Consider the following 18,020-nt stretch of genomic DNA (forward strand, 5'->3'; position numbering starts at 1 on the left):
GCCACATGTGGCCTTAAGGTCACAGGTTTCCCACCCCTGGTAGAGGGAAATGAACACAGCATTTGAAGTCAGGGAACCTAGGTTCAAATGCCAACTCCTTACTTAACACCTATGTGCTCTTGGATAATTTACTTAATGCCCCAGGGTCTCTGTTTCCCTACCTGTAAAATTGGAGAGTTGTAGTTGATGAACTCTAAGGTCCCTTCTAGCTCTAAACAACATATTCTAAGAAATTTTTTTGTTGTCTTTTGCCTAAAGAAAAATGAGATTTATCATAGGGGAGGAAAGGGCTGAAGTCTACTTGCTTGGCAGTCTGAAAGAAGAAATTTATGATTGTGTTTCCATTTTGGCTTTCCAAACTTAACTCACTGCATAGAGGATGCAGATTATCTTATTGGGATTTGGGGCAAGATTTAGCCATAAAACCCATATTATAAGGACATTTCCCAATGAAGTGTTCACCAGAGACCATAGAGTCTCCAAGAACTCATTAAATTGATATTCATGCAATATGCTTCTTAACTACCACGGTCACTTTGCTACCAAGGTATATCACGAAGGGAAGGTAATAAATCTCAGCAGTTTCTGCCTGTCTTTTCTCTACGCCTGAAGTTAGAACTGTTGCCCTCCAAATAGACACAAGGGGCAATGGCCAAATGTTCAAAAGGGAGGATAACAGCCCTTCTCTTCTCATCAACTCCCACCGAAATGAGAGCATCAAGGACCTCCATCCTATGGATACTTTTGTTGTCTAAAGAAACTGAGTTCCTTTCAAGTGTGGTTATATTGAGAAAGAGAACAATAGTGAGGCACCATTGTGATGCCCTCTTGGAGCACATGTGCTCAGCTTTCAAGTGAAAACTGTTTTTTGAAGACCTAAAAGCTGTCCCTATGAGACTTTGTATTAGAAATTCTTTCTAGTATGTGCAGTGGTCTCCATTGGATACTGGATCCATTATGCTTGAACAAAATGGGCCAGATCCTCCTGGGAAGATGAGAATAGTAAATTCAATTCAAGGTAGACTATTAACTCTTTGAGGACCCCGAGACTCAGGAGCCAAACATAGGGATGAAATGGTAGTAGTGTGGAAATTATTGGCTTCTTATTTGATTATTTCGAAGTACAAAGATGTTTGAAAGCGGAGAAAAGGGTACTAGATTTGGAGACAACAGTCCTATGTTCAAATGCTGGCTCTGTCATTTACCACCTGTATCATGTTGAGTTTATCCTCTTTTTGCCTCAGTTTTCAAATGAGTAAAATGAGGGGAGTTAGCATGAGTACTCATTAAGCATGTCATATATACCAGACACAGTGCAAGGTACTGACATTACAAACCCAAAAGAGATACAAAGAGTCTCCACTCTCAAGGAGTTCATATTCTTCTTCATCATTTTCATTACAATTTCTAAGATTAAATCCGTGATACTATAAACCTATAATAAATATCTGAAATTTGGAGCATGATTTAAGCTTCCTTTTATATATTTGACATCATTTATAGCTAGATGGCACAGTTAATGGAACATTGGACTTAGAGTCAGGAAGATCTGAGTTCAAAAGTAGCCTCGGAAACTTCTCAGATATGTGGCTTTGGGGCAAGTCATTTAACCTCTGCCACTGGAGAAGGAAATGGAAAACCACTCCAGTATCTTTGCCAAGAAAACCCCATAGACAAGAGTCAGACTTGATTGAAACAACTGAACAACAAATCTGCAGCATAAAATACTTTTGTTGCTTTAATGCCATCTATAAATGATTATTAGTAATAATAGTTTGCTTATTGCTGCAGCCCAGAAGCAGCTAGGTGGAACCATGGATAGATCTTGGAATCAAGAAGACACTTCTTCATGAGTTCAAATCCATGCTCAGACACTTACTTACTGGGCAAATCATTTTGTTTGCCTCAGTTCCTTACCTACAAAATGCTGGAGGAGAAAAAAGCAAACACTCCAAAAGATCACAGTCAGACATGACTGAAGAAACTGAACAACAACAATAACAAAGAACTGTAAAGTACTTTAAGGTTTAGAAAGTGTTTTCCACCCAGCCTTTTAACAGATCTTCAAAACAATTTTGGAGGTGTTGCTTTTTTATCTATATTTTACATGTGAGGGAAAAAAAAAAACTCAGAGAATTGAAGTGGACTTGCCTAGAGTCACAACTCTAGGAAGAATCAGGGGCAAACTTCAGAACCGTTAGCTGACATGTCTCATGGAAAAAAGAATGAAAAATTCAAGTAGACTTCCTTCCATCAGGTCAATTGTTTGTGGGATGACAATCATCCTGATCATGGAAACACATATTCTGGACACTATATGTTTTCACTCTCTGTCCAGAGGTTTTGATGTCATAAAGACAATTATGTCACAAAAAGGTCACATTTTTAAGTCAAGATCAAGAGAACAGCAACTTTGTCCTTTGTTAACAGTAAAATCAAAAGACATTCACAGATCGTGGGGCAGATACGACAGCACGTTTATATTATTTGTCATATGGCTTAGGCATGCCTATAGTCACAGCCATTTTCCATATTCATAATATGTATATGAACATTTTCCTTGTTCATATACATTTATCTTTTTGATAATGCATAATCCTATATAATTAGTGATATTAGATTAGCCTGATTCAACTCCTCTTTAAGAATGATGATAATTTTTTGTGATCTCAGTGATAATCAAAAACAAAGCCAGACTTAAGAAAAACAAACATCTGCTTCCTGTTGGGTTATGCTCAGATCCACACTAATTATTTAGTATTCTCTTAGAACTCTATCAGAATGGAACTCTTCTTATTACCCAAAATCTATCTATAAGTGTTCCCAGAATTCTGAGTTGGCAAAACCATCTTTTAGAAGCCATGATCCACAAATACTGAGTGTTTTATCTTTTTCCAAAAGCTGGCACTATTTCTTGAGCATGGTACAAAAATAGATGATTTATAGATGACAATGCCATAGTAGAAGGATGCCAAACCTAGTGTGCTTCAATTGTCCCTGAGAGGCACTTCTCAATTCTGGATTTAACAAACATTTTGAAGGAAAAGAACTGAAATATGCTTGCTACTTCTGTCAACCATGGGCAGCCAGGTGGCACAATTCATAGACTCTGGCCTTGAAGTCAGGAGCACTTGATCTTGAATCTGGTTTCAGACAGTTTCTTCTTCTGTAAAGTGTAGGAAATAGTAGTTGCTACCATGCAGCATTGTTGTGAGGATCACGTGTGTTAATATATGGAAAGTGCTTTGCATGCCTTAAAAATTACTGTTATTATCATTACTATGGACTCATTTTATTAATCTATTCAATCTTTGCTACATTATTCCACTAATGTAATTAGTGGAAACAAACACTTAGTCAAAGGGCTTGGGTCATTGGAACAAATAAGGATGATTTCAGAGGCAGTGAAAGTGACTATCTAAAGACATGACTCAGTTTATCACTACAGGCAATAAGTGCCATGGGAGATAAGAGAGAGAGACACAAATTTGGAAAAGCTGAGGAAGGTCTTAGAAAGGATCAAAGAGTTAAAGTCATTAGGGTACTTAGAGAGAGATGAACATACATGTGAGCCGACAGTGAGGAGACTGCTCAGGATGAAGTCAAGCGTTCATATTGGAGATCAACCAGAGATGCAGGTGGAGGAGTGGGTATGCTGGAGCCAAATGGCCAAAAATATCTTTATCTTGTTTACATGAGGCCAAAAATATTTGGAGAATCCAAATAATTAACTGCTACGTTGACATTTGCACCAAGGTAGTTGATAAGAAAGTCTCAAATTCTAGATGGACAAAGGTTGCTGCCTAAGATTGATAAACAAGATATTTAAAGAAACTTGGAGTTAAGGAACCCCAATGTTACCTCGCCAGTCTAACCCAGGCCTGACTCATAAATCCTTTTACCATATGCCAGAGAAGTGGGCGTCCAGTCTTTGCTTGATGACCTACAACAAGGGAGAAGTCATGTCCCAAAGCTAGCCATTACACTTCTGGATAGTTCTCATTATTTTTATTTTCTGCATGTTTAACCTAAAGTTTCCTCCTTGTGACTTTGATCCATTGTTTTTAATTCCTGCCCTAATTAGCTCAAAGTCATATCACTCTGGAGAATGGAATGGACCAAAGTTGTGGTGATGAGAATGCTCATTAACACTCCAAGGTCTTCTTGGTTGATGAGCAAATGACTAAAACTTGGCTTCTGGGGCCAGACAGAACAAAACTAAACCCTCTTTCAGCTGAACACCCATAAAATGCTTGATTGGCTTTTCTTTAACGCCAAAGTCCCCTTCCATTTAAATATGCGTTCTGTTCATTCATATACATATAGCTCTAGTACCAACACTGGACTGGGATTCAAGGACTAAGATGGAATTCTTGGGGCTTATGCTAGAGATCTAATAAAATGCATTCTTTGCTTAGCCAGAAAATTGGTTCATTATTATAGACAGAGCCCATGATAATAATCCAGTATCCTAAATCTTATTGGGCAAACATTGAGACCTGGAAGGGATATTAGAGGTAACAAAGTCCAACCCTTCTGTTTACACCATTATAGTTACTTTCCCCTAATACAGTAATTAATTTTGCAATTTTCCTGACTTTGAAGTTATGTTGCCCTTTGGGGATGAGTGGCTCTCTGGGCCCTCAAACACTTTGCCTTATTAAAAACCACAATAAATGTCTCTTGTTGAAAGAGCCATCCAACAAGGGAAAACATTTCTCTTATTTCTAAATGGAAAATCAAGCTTGCTGATTAAAGCAGAGTAATAGTTTCAAAAGCCTCTTCTTGACAGAGCATTTGCTTTCTCATTTCCTAATGAATTACTCCCCAAAGAAACTCATTACATTTCAAGCCACACAGCTCTCAAGAGACTTTTCCTTTCCCCACTCACCAGTTCAGATGTGCAGCATTTAGAAAACCTATAAGCTGGGCAAGTTCCAACCTTATCAGGCCAGATGCCATTCGATGTGTTTTTGTCCTCTCTTAACATCACCAATATGTCATTGCCTCCAGGTGCCTAGAGAAAAAGAAGAATGACGAGTGATCAAGGTTTCTCTTAATTACAAAGACTTTGCTAATAAGATTTGGCAGTGGGAAAAAATAATGATACTCCTTCCATCCATTCCATGTAGACCTAAAGATAGTCATCATTACTCTCGCTACCTATTAAGAGATGAGTTCTTTTTTTTTGTCCTGGTGGGATTGACTTTTATATATTAATACATCTGGATGTGATCTCCTTGGTGTGGGTACTTCCTACATTAGTGCAGATCACTGTCCCTCCACATCTTTCCATCTTGTCCATGACTTTCTCATGAGAGGATCTACCGAATTCATTGGAGGCCTTCCTTGGTTTCTTTTATTATTTGGGGCCAATAACATAACTAGAGTGTAAGTGTGGTATAATGGAAAGTGAACTGACCTTGGAAACTGATAGACCTTAATTCAAATCTCGCCTCTGACCTTGACTGGCTAGGCGACCCTGGGCATATTGCTTAATCTCTCAGTGATCCAAGACACTCTGCAAGATTTTAGGTATACAGAAGTTTTCTCATCCAGTAGTTCTCTAAATAAAAAAAAAAAGTCATAGGTTCAATCCTTATTCTAAGAAGGTAACATGCTGCCAATACCATCATACATGCTTCCATTTATCATTTTGGTTCCTCCAAGACCCTGGTATTCTATGAATTATAGTCATATAACCTCATGAGGAGAATATGGGTGCTAAAAATATAAGGTCTTGAGGCAGAGAGCAACTTGCAATGGTTGAAAGCAGTGTGTAATTTATGGAATGGACTCTAGTCCCATTTCCTCCTCCTACTCACTTCTGGGTTCTGAAATAATTACAACAATTGACTTGCTCCCTCCTTTAGAAGAAGATTAAGTCATCACATTACTGCTTTTGTGCTTGAAGTGTTTATTGAAATATGTAAATGTTCCCTAGACTTGGCTGCCATTCTGGAGTGATGACCTTGAGTCTTGCATGTGACCTGGATATTTCATTTAGCATTGGCTTGAAAATGGAAATCTCTGAGCTCTGCGTGTGATTTGGCTCAATCCCAATTTACAGGGCTAAGGATGGGGGTGGCAAAGCATTAGGGGGATTGGTTTTCTTGAGACTGATGATAGGCTTGCATTATGTTAACCCAACTCTTTGAAAAGTGAAACAACTTTTTGTGTTTGTGTATGTTGGGAAGTGGATCAGAAGAAGAGGGCTGAAGGACTGATTTCATTGACTCACTTTGATAAATGAATCAATTGATTTTTTTTTGTCAGCTTACAAACACAGCCATATCCTGTAGGTAAAGAAATCCAAAGTTCCTCATAGAATGTCATCTCCTTGAAGAAATGGATTCTTTTGCTCATGTCTTTGTATTCCTAGTTTCTAACACAGTGCCTGGCATTATAATACAGTGCAGATTTCTGATAATGATTGGTTATTTATGATTCTTCCCAGGGTAATATAGTGGAAAAACCTCTGAACTTGGAGTCAGGAGAGACCTAGGGTTTGAATTTTCTCTCATTTTTTCTAAGTCCTTACCTAAGTAAGCACATTTGTTCATTTCTCTATGAATCTGTGAACTCATGGTTGAAGACAGACCTTCTGGTGGTACTGGGCAAGAGTCCACCCATCCTTTTTGATCTGGGGCAATTCTTGCCCATGATTTTAGGGTAGTTAAATGTCTAAGAGGGTAGAATACTGAACCTGGATTACAAAGATGTGGATTCAAAGCCTTTCCCAGATACTTACCTATTACCCTGGTCAAGTCACTTAGTTGCTCTGTGTCTCAATTTCCTCTTCTGTAAAATGATGGGATTGGATTCATTGGCTTCTAAAGTATTTTCTGGTTCTAAATCTATGAGCTGTTTCATAAATCTTTCACATAAGAGTTACCAAATGGAGGGCTTCATTTATTTCATTTTATATGTTATGTATGCCAATGCTACAGGCACTGCTGTGTATAACTGGTGGGTAGCACAGGTCTCACTACAGGAGAGACCAGTTCCCTTGTTTGTATGTACATGTCCTTGATTATGGCTTTTGTTGATTATAGCTCAAAAGCATCTCTCCCATTTGTTCCATTTTCTCCCTCACATTAGCCTCCTCCATAACTAAAGGGGGCTATTGTAATCACTTCTTAAATGAATTCTCCATTCCCTTTTTCCTAGTTTCTTTTTTCTCCAAATCATCCTTCAAATACTTGGTAATCTTTTTAAAATACACATGTGACTATATCACTCATGAGACAGTGAGTGGTGGCTCTTGAATTAGACACCCTGGGTTTAAATGCTACTTACTAACTGTGTCACCTTGGACTAGTCATTACACTCAGTTTCTTCATCTATACCTGGGAGTGTTCTGAATTTCTTTCCAGTTCCAAATCTGAGATCTTATTACCTTTGTTTTCAAAAAAGTTCTAGGAGTTAACCATTGCTTCTATGATGAAAATAAACTTTATCCTGGCATATAAGATCCATCACAATCAGGTTCCAAGCTATCTTTGCAGTTTTATTTCATATTACTCCCTTTTATAGTGGCTGTGATTATTTCCCTGAATGTCACAATCACCCCACTCTGTGAAGGTGCTTGAGGCATCATCCATTCATTCTCTCTTGCAAAACTCTATTTAGGAATTGGTTTTTAAAACTGGGTAAATTCAATTAGTGGTTTCTAGACAAGAAAGTATTTGCCACCTCTGAGTGTGTCCATGCTAAGAGTGGAGGTGACTTTTAGCCCTTATGGGGGCTGGATGTTAATGGCCCAAAGCATACAAGGTCATGGGCAAGACCCATGGTGTTCAGACCCCAGGGGTAGTTGCCCAGAAGTATGCATACCATGCCTAGGATAATCTAGAAGAAGAATATGAAAAAAATCTAAGAACTATTGCCATGCGATCGGAGTGACAAAGTCCAGAGTCCTTAATAAATACTTCTTGAAATAGCTTATGCCCTAATTTTTGTAATAATGTGCTTCAGTGTACATATATCCATGAGGGTACTGATGGTATTATCTTTACATTATCCTTTGATTTCTTTGATTATACCCTTGATTCATTGAATTGTGAGATCTCTGAGGTCAGGGACTATCTTTTGCTTAGTTTTGTATCCCCAGGACTTAGCACAGTGTCTGGCACTTAGATACTCACAAAATTGGTCCCTCTCTGTGTTCTTCCTGGTCCAGTTGATGATGCAGTTATTCCTATTGAGTTACATCTAGGGATTCATATTCATTATGTTCTGGTTTTAGAAGAACATTCAAATTATTCGAAGCAACTCCTTAGAACTTACAGGCAATTGACTCTTTAGAAACTGATCTCTTTGGGAGTTCACTCAAATATACCTTCCATGTTAAAGAAAATGCAATCTCTACATTCTTCCTGTTCTCTCATCATGGTGTGATAGTGACTCTGGGTTCTTGGAGATCAAAGTCTTGGTCTAAGTTCTGACAAGTCCTGAGGCTTTCAGAGGGTCATTGGTCTTTCCTGTTTCCTCTAATTTTCTAGTCTCCTCCCTTCAAAGTCACCTTTTTGAACTAATTGGAATGGAGTTGTTTTTATTCACTTTGCACTCATTCATCCTTATCATCACCGCCAGCACCATCAGCATCTAGCTAGTGTTTATGGGCAGCTAGGTAGCACAATGGATAGAGTGCCAGGACTGGGGTCAAAAAGACCTGAGTTCAAATCTAGTCTATGACACTTACGATCTGTGTGACCCCGGGCAAATCATTTAACTCTGTTTGTCTCAGTTTCCTCATCTATAAAATGGAGAAGGAAATGGCAAACCACTATACCATCTTTGCCAAGAAAATCCCATATGGGGTCACAAAGAGTCAGGTCCAACTGAAATGATGCAACAAAAGTGGCATTTATACAATGCTTTAAGGTCGGTAAGACGCTTTACAAACATCATCTTCTTTGATCCTCATCACAACCCTGGAGTGCTATTATGTGCTATTATGAACCTCATTTCATAGTTAAGAAAAATGAGGTATGCACAGAGTAAAGTGATTTGCCCAGGCTTATACAGGTAGCAAATATCTGAAGGAAGATTTGAACTCTGGTTATCCTGACTCCAGGTATACTCCATGTACACCACCACCTGGCTGCTCTTATATATGTGTGTACACACACACACACAGACATATATCAAGTACATATCTATCTATCTACCTACCTATCTATCTATCTATCTATCTATCTATCTATCTATCGTCTTTCTTTTCTTTCTTTCTATCTCTGTATGTACTTGATGACTTTTATGAGTAATAAAGAGGTTGCAATCTAATAGATTACATAGCAGTAGAATAATGATGATGATGATGATGAAGATGATAGCTAGTATTTATATATCAGTAATATTTACAAAGAACTTTACAAATATTATTTCTTTTTATTTTTGCAACAATTCTGAAAGTAAACATTATGATGTCCATTTTACAGATGAAGAAACTGAGGCAGAGAGCAATTAAATGATTTGCCCAGTGTTATATTACTAGTAAGTGTTTAAGAAATTGATTCAGAAATTGATACATTGCCCTTTCCATTGAAATATCAAATCTTGCACTTGGTCTCAAACCTTGAATATGTGAAATGATTGTGGCATGACCAGAAAACCATTTGTTTATAAAGAACTGGGGGTTTCAGTGGACTGCAAGCTCATTAAAGATCAGTGATGATGGCCTAAAGTACTAATGGAATCTTAAGCTGAATTAATATAGCATTGGGTTACTGGGAAGTGCTAATCCTATTATCCTTTGTTCATTTATTTAGTTTTTAGAGTTCCCTATTCTCTACCAGAAAGTATCTAAGGCATGGTAATTATTTCAGAGACTTATGGAACATTTAAGCTAGAAGGAACTTCAGAGAAAAAACAAAAACTATTCCAGCCCTTTCGTTACAGATGCAGAATTTAGGTGCTAGGAAGGGAAGTATCTTACCAAAGGCCTCACCATTAGTACATAGCAGACCAAGACTTGAAATACTATCTTCTGCCCTCAGAGTTCTTTATTTGTGCCCAATTGCGTATAGTAGTATTGCTCTGACTGCTCAAGGACATTTTGACCCCCTCCACACCTAAGGAGGGGACATTTTATGTTTCCCAGAAATAGAGACTGTGACCCTAAACTCTCCTGGATAGACACAAGGTGAGGAGAATGCTTTGGGAGGGGAGAGATTAGTGGGGAGATGAGCAAAATGTCCTTCTTAGTAGACTATTTATCAGTACTTCCACACCTGCAAGTATTTGCATGAATTATTTAGTAATTACCATCTTCAATTATTTTCTGACATTAGGGTGAGGCTGATTTCCTACTTTTGGCTTTTGGTAGGTGCCATCCTTGCAGTTTCCTAAAAGCCAGAGAATTATTTGGTATAGTTGTGTGTATGATCTGTTTCTCCCTTCATCTCTCTGCCCCACCCTCTGTCCTATGGAAAGAGTGTCAGGGTATAGTAGAATGGAAAGACAGAAGGATATGTGTGTGTGTGTGTGTGTGTGTGTGTGTATGAGACTTATATGAAATGAGAAATCCCTCTCTGCCCCAGAGAACTACATTCTGAGCTATGATGCTCCATTCTCATTTGTCCATCATTACTAATCACCAAGATGATTGACATGGCAGTGATTAGAAAAAAATATAGCTTACCATTAATGGGCATATCATGTTGGTGCTATAAAATATTAATATCTATAATTATAATGTATGATGATAAATCAAGATAATTTACCATATTTCCTGGTGAAAAGTTTAGTCACAAATTCACTTAAGGTAGATCTAACATCTTTGACTTTAAAGAATTAGATAGTGTTTAGGTTGACCAACATGAAGTTCTGGTATGATTTCTGTAGTAATTCAAATACTCATTCTAGAAAGAAAAGACATGGGTTCAGATCTGTTCTCTGACTACTTACTGTCCATGAGCAAGACTCGCTCAAACTCTTGGACTTATTGTTCTTACTTAAAAATGAGCAGATTGGACCAGCCTCTGTAATTCTCTTTGAGCAGTAGCTCTATGATTTGTATGTGATTCATGTGCTGAAATCCTACTGTTTGTGCCAACGGTAGAATGGCATAGTGAATAGAGAAAGACCTAAATGGGTTAGACTAAAGATGGGTATTGGGCCGTCTCTGGTTCTAGACTGATAAGGGAAGCTACTAGTAGCTACTAGCTAAATTAATAGGAAGCTACTAGTAGCATCATGAGCAGACCACTTTCAAGAAAAGAGATATATCTTATCTGAAGTATCTATCGTACCTTAGAACTCTGGATATTCAACCTGTGGCCATGAGCTACATAAAATTCTACCTAGTCCCAAAGTGTGACCTGACATGTATTTGAATGGATACTCTTAACTTTTTTAATGAACAAATATGAAAGAACTAATAGGCTATGTCTTGGTTATTTACCATAAGAGTAATGCAATTGGCTTAAATCATATGGTAAATTTAATTGCTCCAAAAATCATGTGGCCTTCACACAATGAATTTCTGATTATCTAGTTCACCCTTATACAAACAAAACACTCTTGTACAAAACCTTATATACACTTGCTTTAGAAAAATAATTTCAGATAATCAACTTTGAAATATTTAAAACTCTGATTATCCTAATGACCCAGCAGAATTTCAAAGGACTTAGGGTGAAACATGCTATCCACCTCCAGATAGAGAGCTGATGAACTCAGAGTACAGATGGAAACATTTTTTTTTCTTTCTTTTAGGATCATGGCTTGTGTGGACATTTGTTTTGTATGACCATACATATTTGTAAGTTTGTTTTTCTTGCCTTCTCATTAGGCGGGAGAGGGGAAGAGGAAGAAAGTGAATTTGGAAATGAGAAAAAAAGCTAAAAGGAAGAAAAAAGGAATCTAGCTTCAGTTATTTGCCATCTTGGCTTTTCACTTTGTTTCTACAAGGTAAAAAGGACTTGATTCAAAGTCAATGAACTGAGGTTAAAATGTTACCTCTGAAACTTATTAACTATTTGATCTTGGACAAGCCATTTAACCTCACTTTCCTCATCTGTATAAATGGAGAGTTTGAAATTATCCCCAGCATGTAATTTCCAACAGATCCTTAAGGTTCATGCCTACCTGGTACTTGTAAGAGTCATCCTCCTGCTCCCTCCTGCAGAGACTTTTACTTATAAAGATGACTATGAACCACAGTGAAGTCTTTATAATACATTTCTATTACTTTTCATCTCATAAGGTGTAGCTCAACATAAAGCTTGTCAAGATATTTTCTATCTTGTTCCCATCACCTAGTATGATAACTGAAGAGAGCTCTACCTTCAAAACAGGGTTCAAAACCTATCTCCATCAACTTAGTACCTGCTGCCTCATAAGGATCTCATATATCTTCCTTTCATCATGAAGCTGGACGATTCCATATATATATATATATGTATGTATGTATGCATGCATGTATGTATTTTTTCCCTCTACTGAATTGTGAGCTTAGTGAGCAAGGACTAATTCACTTTCCTATTTGCATTCTTAGTGCTACCTGTATGATTTTGGTAAAGGTCACTCCCTGAGTTTTAGTTTCCTCATCTAGGTGAGGATGTTGGACTGTGTTTTCTGGGATCCTTTCCTACTCTAAATTTAACATCCTCTGACTAGATGACTTTTAATATCACTTTCAATTCTAGATTTGTGATCCTAGGACAAGTCTTTCCTTACCAAAAATGCATTGGCAGAGACATTAGATTTTATTATTAAGGCAAAATCCTATTTATTTTATATAGAGCTAGAGGACAAAAGGATATTTTGTTAAAATTGCTTCAGAGGAGTATAAGATTTAGTACTGGGTGGCAACTCAGAGTTCATTTATTCTAACCTCTATATTTTACAGATGAGGAAACTGAGGCTCAGAGAATTGAAGTTACTTATTCAAAGTTAGAGATGTTACATACAGAAAAAGTAAGACTTGAACTCAGGTCTTCTGACCCCAAAGTCAGTGCTCTTTCTCATTTCATCCTGATTCACTCAGTTTTTTTTTTTATTTTTTTAAGTCTTTGATGTTTGGCTCCAAATTTCTAGAACTAGGGAAAATCTGTCAGTCATTTGAAACTATCTGACCTCTCTGAGATTCCATTTTTTTGTAGGTAACTCAAGGATCATTGAATAAATACACATTCTATGTGCTCATTTTGGGACTGTCACTCATTTAGTGAGGTATAGCTATGTGTTCAAATCCCAGATAGGGATTAAGTATCAACCCTCCCTACCACCACCTTTGAGTTATGCACAGAAATCAGAGAGAAGCTGAGGAAGAGAGAGACAGCCTCTGTTCACAGGATCGAAGATTTCAAGTTGGAAGAGAATTTATAGTTTATCTAGTTCAGACCCTTTATTTCGCAGATGAGCAAATGAAACCCAAAGTGGGTCATTTACTAATGCAAGGTAGTACAAATAGTAGAGACACGAATTGCAGGAACAGAATTTGAACTCAAGTTCTTTGATTCTAAATTCAATGTCTTTTTCATTGTACCTTGGGGAATGGGTTCATTCATTTTGTAAATTACTGCATGAATGAAGAAAATCCAATTGGAACTGAGATTTTTAGAGGAAGCAATATTAACCTACCTTTTCCTCTTTCCTCTCATGGGCTTTTACAATCCCCTCAGGTCCCTGACGCACAACTGAAGATTTTTTTTAAACATACAACCAGGTGCATAATTCTCTCTATTATCATCTTGATTATTAGTATCATGATTCATATCCTATTAGCTCTTCATCTTCAGCTAATATGACATTTCAGCACTATGGAAAATCGATGGGGCAAAAATTTCTCATACTACCGCAAACAATCCCTGCTGATTGAAATACAAAGCCAAAATACCACATAGACAATATGGATAAAGAGATTAAAGAAAAGCATCCATTATTGGGAATCTTCTAAGTGTTTTTCAAAGTTAGTGTTGTCTATAGGGAAGAAAAACCTCTCTTATTGAATGACCATAACCTGACTGAAGCTTGCTTTCAACATAATTAGCTATGGCCTCACTTCTGATAATGATTCCAAACTTTGGATTTAATTAGAGTCTAATTACTATTTTAAATTGTCTCCTGACTCACTCAGACTTTGCTGTCTTTGCATACTCCTCTCTCTGTCTCTCTTTCTGTCTCTCTGTCTCTCCCATATATACACACCCTCACACACACACACACTCACACACACACACACACACACACACACACATTCCTTCATCTCCCCACCCCCATCCCAATCTAGAGGCAGCACTTGACTCTTAATATTTCATAAAATATCTAGACTCTTGACCCTGAAATAAATTGAAGAGATTAAATTAGATTGCAGTATCCAAAGGTTCTTGTATTGGGGCTGACCTTAACCCTGTATCTTATACATGAAATAGCAGAGGATCCAGTGTGAAAGCAAGACTGACTTAATTTTCTTCTTCCCTTTGGTACCAAGCAAAAATCTTGCTCTGGATCCTCCTTCTACCTGCCTGTGAGCTTTACTCTGATGCTCTAAGAAGTCCTTCACCCAGAATTCCCTGCCACACGGAATGAGTGAGTACTTGATTCTGTGTTGGTTAAGGGGAGAAGGAGGTCATGTAGAATGACACAATAGGTCCACTTTTGACCAAGTCATGGAAGTGTGCCAGGTGTCAGGGTAAGCAAATATCTGGTGAATAACTCTTTAGGGGACACTTTGAGCTCACATGACTCATTTTTCCTTGCTTAAAGATGCAGGTCTCCCAGAACTAGATGGGGGAGGGTTTGCTCTGAAAGTTCTGCGAGTGTGTGTGTGTGTGTGTGTGTGTGTGTGTGTGTGTGTGTGTAGGGAGCAGTGGAGAGGTAGAAAGACAGATGATGATAATTGGGAGGTTAGGCAGAAAAAGATTGAATTATAGAATTCAGTTCAACAAGCATTAATTAAACACCACTATATACCATTCACAGGTGTTAGCTATAAAAAAAACCCAGAAAAGACTCCTCTGATTCTATCTGCCCTATATACAGCCCTTTAAGGTTTACAAAACCCTTTTTGTACTCCTCTTCTGAGCTCAACAGTACCTGGGTAGGTACTGCAGATTTTTCTTTTCCTTGTTGTTGAGACTCATGATTTCATTCAGGTGTTGAAATTCGCTCTTCTGCTGCACATCAGCAACCCCTCTGTAACCTACAGGGCCTTAGAAAGCCTGCTGGGGCCCCTGAAAACTTAGATGATTTTCCTGTTGACTTCTTGCATAACCTTATAGGTACATATGTAATTAACATTAGATGTGAGAGGTGAATTCATGTTGCTCCCCTCTTTCAGTTCTAAGCTACTTTGCTTTTTAGTACCCTCCTTGAGAGGCTGAAGGCTCATTTTAGAGGCCACTACACTCTTCTCCCCAACCTGATTGTGCTTTCCCAGTCTTTCCTTCTCCACCCTCGTGATGACATAACTGGAAAGCAACCAGCTTGCAAATCATTTTTCACAGCTTGCAGAAGCAAGGCTTGTAGAGTGGTAATAGCAGCTAAAAAGGCAGAATGCAGACCCCTGGGGCCCGAGCCTTAGCACAGCCCTGCCCCTCCTTTCTCCTGGGCTGCTCCCTTTAGACTTAGTTAAGCAATTTGGAGGGAAGGAGAGGAAACAAAATGAAATATGTGAAATACAGTAAAAGAGAAAGCCAAGGAGATTGCTTCTGAAAGGTAGTAAAATTGCCCAGGTCATTGTCCCCTGTGAAAAATCTAAGAGCCACATTCCCTGAGAAATACCCTTTCCTGGCTTACAATGCAAAACGCAAGCTCAAGGTAAAAAAGGGGGCCTCTTGGGAGCCTCTATGTTGAAGTCCCCTTGCCCTTTTTACTTGATAACTGGTCTAATCCACATCAAATTCCCATGCTGTGTGTATATGTGTGTGTGTGTGGGGGGGGTGGGGGACCTGAAGGGTGTTGTAGGACTTTGCTAACTTTTAAAAAGATTGTATTTATGCTGACCCAGTGCTGTTCCTAGATTTAGGCTGAGAGTCAGGATATGTAGAGCAAGGGGAGTAGGGGAAGGATATGATAAGCATTGACCAGTGTCTGTTATGATTCAGGGCCATCTCAAATCAACCTTGTAGAGCAGGAGAAGTTGTGTTCCTTTCTCCTGGTTTCTTTTCTTTGTGTCTGTCTGCCCTGTCTCTATCTTTGTTTCTGTCCCCTCTACTCCCTCCAATTAGCCTTACTCTACAACTCCTCAAAAGAAGCCACCTGATGAATTAATATTATATATATATATATATACATATATCTACTAAGAGGAATGTGTTACTCCTGTCAATGGTATCAGCATTCCCATTTCATCTCTTACCTCCAAACTACATTCAGGAAATTCAGGCAATAGTTGGAATTCACCCTCATCAAGAATTTATATTTTTCCATGAATAACTATCATTATGCAAACTTTGTATCTCTCCAAATATCTACCATAGTCCCTCTTCTCATAGTAGGTATCACAGAATGACAGAATTTCCGAGTAAGAAGGACCTCAGTGGACAATTAGTTCAATCCATACCTGAATAAGAATCCCCATAAGACATCCATGGTTTCTACTATCATTTCTATAGAGGAGAGAGGCAGCATAAAGCAAATGGTTTCTCCTTTCAGAGATCCTAGGTTCAAATGCCACCTCTGATGCCAACCATCTGTGTAACCTTGGTTAAGTCATCTACATTTCCTGAGTATTGGCTTCCTTATCTGTAAAATTAGAAGGTGGTCCTAGATGTCCTCTGAGAGCCCTTTGAGGCTAGGAATTCTTATCCTTCTTAACTTTTGAGTCATGGGTGTATTTCTTGTTGTTGTTGATCTCTCACTTTTGAAAAGAATCGATGACATCATGGATGATGTCTTGATTTGGATGTGAATTCGATTTGTGAGATGGAGTTGCACAAAATCATCAGCTTCACTCTCTTTTCCACGGGTATCAAAGTACAAGCAAATAAAAGTCAAGATGACTGGTGATGGCCTAGGATGTAATGGATGACCTTGGTGCCTTCCATGCCTGACCAAGCTTTAAGATCTCCACAGAGCCTCCTTCAGCTACCTTCCTGGCCTTTGAAACAAATTGTTCTGCTCCACTGGGAAAAAGTCTTTGCATGTTTGGAGTAGACATCTGCATAATTCATTGACAAGTCTGAGGCCTGTTCATGACCCTCAGCCTGGTTTAGCTTGTCTGCTAAGATAATTTTACTAGAGTGTGGTCTCTGTCCATGCTACAGCTTCTTGGAGCCACAGCTGAGAGTTGGGTGAAGGTTACACCAAAGATGAGTGAGTCGCCCTGAAAATGGCTCAGCAAGTCCCTGCACCAGAGCTGCTAGTCTTCCCTCAACACCCCCTACACCCTGTGGATACCTTTAGCATTCTGGTGAAGCCTACAGGACCCTTCATAGGCTGTTCGTCCCTTGTTCTTGAAGAGGACCATGACATCAGGAAGGTGATGGAATGTAATGCAATGCAAGTGAATTAGATTTAAGTCAGAAATGGGCATTGCCCTTTCTTAGACTTATGTTTTAAATGCATAAGATAGGTACACTCTTTTCTATTCCCATTCAATATCTATCATATCTATTTTTCTAAAATTCTATTCAGATCTTAACTTCTTTCCCCTTTATTTTTTTGTTTGATTTATCTATGTCTGAGAGGAGTAAATTGAGGTCCCCTTCTAGTATAGTATTGCTATTTAATTCTTTCTGTAATTCATTTAAGTTTTCTTTGAAGCATTTAAACACTATTTCATTCAGTGCATATATGTTTAATATTGATATTAGTTCATTGTCTTTGATACCTTTTAGTAAAATGTAATTTCCCTGTCTTTCTATTTGTTTCTCTTTGTTTTGTTTAAGATCTCAATTGCTACCCCTGTCTTTTTTATTTCATATGAGATATAATATTGTTTCTGAATCTAATAAAGTTTCTGTTGAAGTCCCTTATTTTAGCATTGTGGGGATCTTTCTCTTAACTATTTTTCTTTGGAACTGCAACCCCGAGGGTCTTCCCCTTCCAGCTTGATTTTTTTCTTTTTT

Source organism: Notamacropus eugenii, chromosome 6 (genome assembly GCF_028372415.1).
Source record: "Notamacropus eugenii isolate mMacEug1 chromosome 6, mMacEug1.pri_v2, whole genome shotgun sequence".
Lineage (NCBI taxonomy): Eukaryota > Metazoa > Chordata > Mammalia > Diprotodontia > Macropodidae > Notamacropus > Notamacropus eugenii.